The sequence below is a fragment of the Crocuta crocuta genome, unplaced genomic scaffold (genome assembly GCF_008692635.1).
Source record: "Crocuta crocuta isolate KB4526 unplaced genomic scaffold, BGI_CrCroc_1.0 scaffold2720, whole genome shotgun sequence".
NCBI classification, from domain to species: domain Eukaryota; kingdom Metazoa; phylum Chordata; class Mammalia; order Carnivora; family Hyaenidae; genus Crocuta; species Crocuta crocuta.
This window is the reverse complement of record NW_027531055.1, coordinates 148,110-152,243: the sequence shown is the minus strand read 5'-3', so window position 1 is coordinate 152,243 and position 4,134 is coordinate 148,110. Positions and strand designations below refer to the sequence as shown.

Sequence of the window (4,134 nt, the reverse complement as noted above, 5' to 3'; positions counted from 1 at the left end):
CTTTCTTACTGGCGTGATCGTTTACATGAAGTTTAGCCACGGAACGTTTTTGCTGCTTGCCGTCACTGATACACTTTGGTTCTGTGCAGGAGGGGGATTTAAAAGGATCCAACCAGTGTCCAGTGTCCTAGCCGCCAGTGAGGACTGGAAGGGCCCGTGTGTGGGAAGAGAAGGCAGGAGGCCCCCCTGTGAGGGAGCACAGGCCCTGGGGAGCGACCCCCTGCAGCCCCCGTCAGCTCCAGAGGGCAGGACCCCCGCCCGAGGCCAAGCCGGGACTCTCGCTGGGAGAGAGGGAAGCCCGCTGGCGGGAGAGGGTGGGGGCTGACAAGTCTGTGCTGGGGTCCAGCGAGGCAGGGAAGGACGGTGGCCGGGCGGGAGGACCAGGCCGGAGGTCCCGGCTGGGCTGAAGAATGCTGGGGTCCTGGCCCAAGGTTAGAACTGAACAGGGGGCGCCCGGTTGTAGAGGGCGGTAGTGGTGGGCCCGGGACAGCCCGCTGGGGCGGGGTGAAGGAGAGACCCTCGGAGGGCCACTTGGAGCCACCCAGGCTCGGGGCTGCGGACCTTGGCCAGTTGCCCAACGTGGTGGGTGCGAGTGTGAGCAAAGCCATCTCACAGTCTGCAGGGCTGGGATGAGGCAACCAGAGCAAGTCCCCGCAGAGAGCGGGTGCGCAAGGGCTGCAGTTCCGGCTGAGGCCGGCAGAGGGCGTGTGCGGACCTGCGCTGTGCGGATGGGGGAGGGGCGAGGTGGGCCGGGAGGAGGGCCGTGGGGTCCGACTCCAAAGGCGGCCCTGGAGACCTGGACTCTGTCCAGGCATTAGTTACCCGATCATGCCTTCATCTGCCCAACAAAGCCAAGGCAGGACCTGAACCCCGAATGAGGCCAAAGGGGCCACCGCCCTCCAGGGCTCCACATCTGGGGAAGGGACATACAACCTGGTTAGAGTCACATGGGGTTGGGGAGGGGGATCCCTCTTAACACAAGGCCACCAGGAGAGAGACTCGTCTTTATCTGGAGACCTTACGACCTGCAGAGGGCTCAGGGGGTGCCGAGTGCCTGGGAGAGGAAGGGAGGGGATCCGGTGAGGGCCTGGCTGGTGCAAGTGCCCAGGGGCCCGGCCCGCCCAGCGAGCAGAGGCTAGAGATGGCCAGGGTAGCCTGGGCTTTTTTTTTTTTTTTTTTAAGGTAATCTCGATGCCCAACGTGGGTCTCAAACTCACAGCCCTGAGATCAAGAGTTGTAAGCTCCACTACTGAGCCAGCCAGGGGCGCCCAGGCTGGGCATTTGAAATTCTGCACGTGAGGTTGTCGCCCGGGCCTCTGGCTCTGGGGCACGGTGTGGCATTTCTGTTACGAGGCTGGCTGGAGGGAGGTGGCTGTTAACTGGAGTAGGGAATGTCTTCTGGGTGGGGGAATTTGGGGGGGTGATCTTTGTTTTCTCCGTGGTACTTTTCTGTGTTTTCCAGAGCTTCCGCAGTGACCTCTGTTGCTTAAAACACAGTTTTCAACCAGTATATCATCCGGTGGGTTTTGAACCGCAGGGTGGCGCACAGCGAACACGTCCCCTCCTCTTCCCTCCTCACCACCCTGACTCCATTCTGCGTATCTGTCCAAGACTACAGGGAATTCAGATGGGCGTGGAAGCGGTCGCCGCCTCTGCATACAGAGGACGCTGTGCGGCGCGCACGTTGGGCACCATGAACGGCTTCGGCGGGACATTGGGCGCCATGAGCGGCTTCGGCCGGGGGCACATTGCGGGGGGCCAGCCCTGGGCCCACCCTTCCAGGTGCAGGCTTCTCTTCTTCCTCCCTGCACTTCTGCTGCTACGTTAGCCACAGGGCCCCACCACCCCTATGTTTCTCCTTTCTGAGGGGGCTGCCCTGGGGGAGGGGGCCTCGGCGCTGTGCCCTTTGTGGGGGGGCGGGGGGCGCCCCTCCCGGCTGGCCTTTCTGGAAAGGCGCTGCCAGATGACGGCACAGTGAGAGCGAAACCGCCACGACTCTGAGGCTGCAGCCCAGGGTAGCCTTCCGATGTCTAAGAAGCGAGACGGGATGGGAACTGGGTTGTGTTTGGTGAGGGGGCCCGTCCTGGGGGGCGCCTTTCCTCTGGGGACAGTGCCGGGCGAGGAGGGGCCTCCTGTGTCCGGGGCCTGGGTGGGGGCATGGGCCGGCCCTCCTGCCTCGGGCTCCTCGCCAGACAAGCCAGAGTCCTTCCTCCCAGAAGCCCGAGTAAAGGACATGAGGCGGCGGAGGAGAGCAGTCTGTTGGGAGAGGAGGTGCCGCATTCAGCAGTGTCCCTGGGCTCAGGTGACACCACGGGAAAGGAAAACAGAGGGGTAGGGGACGGCCGCCTGCCCTGGAGAAGAGCGGGCGCAAGAGCGCAGAGACTCACCGGGCAGCGCCCGCAGCCTCCCGGCAGGAGCAGCGCAACCCCGGGCTGCGGCCGCCCGCGCGGCTCTCTGGGGGGCGCTGAGGCCCAGGACGGGGGCCCGCGGCCGCCTCGGAGACCCCAGGCTGCAGGGAGCGGTGGGAGAGGACGCGGGCCTTCCCGGGGCTGCTCGGGGCTGTCCCCGCCCTCCCCGGGCCCTCCCACCGCGGCCGCCTCGTGCGGAGTTTTGCTTTCTCTTTGGCAGGAAGGAACCTGAGTGGGAATCCCCTGAGCTGCCCGACAACCACAGTGAGTCACCCCTTTCCAGCAAGCCGGGACTGATGTGTCCCCGGGACCCGGCAGCCCAGTGGGGGCGGGTCGGCCCCTTCCCAGTCAGGGCTGTGCCAGGGCTTCCTCTCCCTGTCCTCGCTGCTGCCTGCTGGGTGCCCCAAAGGCCTGCTGTCATCTGAACCCAAGGCTTTAAGAACATGCGTGTGCAAATCCTCAGAAACATCAAAGTCTAAAGGCTTTGTCTCACTGGCAGGTACTTGAAGATCGGCTCAGCCCTTTGGGTGCCAAGCTCTGCAGGGGACTGGCTGCCCAGGAGGCAAGAGCTTTGCCCGGAGGTCTCCCCTGGACTCGGGGCCTCTCTCAGGCTCCTCTGTTGTCCCTGATCCTGGAAGAGTGAGGTTGACAGTCCCCGGGAGCTGCTGCAGAAGGTAGACAATCAGGACAGCGCCCCGATTTTACCCTCAAGGAAGGGGGACGGGGTACCCCACTGCAGGTGAACCTCCTCTTTACAACCAGAGCCATTTCCTGCCTGGCAGCTGGTGGGCTCACAGCGCGGCCTCCCTCGGTGACAGGACATGAACGGCACCTCACTGAACCTGCGGGTTGGATGGGGGGCTGCGAGGTTCCTGAAGTTCAGCCTGAAGTTCACGGAACGCGGCTGCTATCTGTGCTCTTTCAGAGGCAAGGCGGCCTTGCTGCTGTGTCCCAGGACGCGGCACTTTATTTTTTTTAATGTTTTATTTATTTCTAGGAGAGAGAGAGAGACAGCGTGAGCAGGGGAGGGTCAGAGAGAGAGGGAGTCACAGACCGAAACAGGCTCCAGGCTCTGAGCTGGCAGTCAGCACAGAGCCCGACGCGGGGCTCGAACCCACGAACCGCGAGATCATGACCTAAGCAAAAGTCGGACGCTTAACCCACTAAGCCACCCAGGCGCCCCAGGACGTGGCACTTTAGAGAGGGGAACTCGGGCTCCAGACCAGACAGAGTGGAGAGCACTGAAATCACGTAACCTCGAAGCCCGCCTGTTTTTCCGTTTGGTCCATCCTTAGACTGTTCCCATTACTCAGATGATCCCCATCAGAGCGGGGGTGCTGAGTGTGCTGTGTGACTTGGGGTAAAGAATCTTACCTCTCCGAGTCTTTCTTTTTCTGCAAAATGGAGTGAGGAGTTGCCACTGCTGAACACTGGCATGAGACGAGATGCTGTTTGTCGGATATTTGGCAAAAGCCGTGTTTAGTGAGAGAGAATCAGTCCGTTTATCCTAACTCTCCTTTGGCAGATCAAGAAACAGACTGGCCTCAGGTCACACATGTGGAGGCAGTGATGGGGTCAACACTCGGCCCTCCCCGTGCTGCCTCCCTTTTCTGCCAAGGTCGCCGCCTTGTGTCTAGATGCTTGCGTGTTCCACCTTTCCATGTGTCAGGAGGCCCCACGGTGTCCGTTTTTGGTTTTGTTTGGTGGTGAAATTCACACAACATAA

General features: G+C 61.9%; 1 long non-coding RNA gene across 1 annotated transcript; it reads left to right on the top strand.

Annotated features, from left to right (window-relative positions):
* The first annotated feature begins 1,618 nt into the window (after positions 1-1,618).
* LOC144237368 (uncharacterized) lies at positions 1,619-4,134 on the top strand. Its single transcript, XR_013336836.1, has 3 exons — positions 1,619-1,782; positions 2,629-2,672; positions 2,908-4,134. It is a non-coding gene; the product is annotated as an uncharacterized LOC144237368 (long non-coding RNA).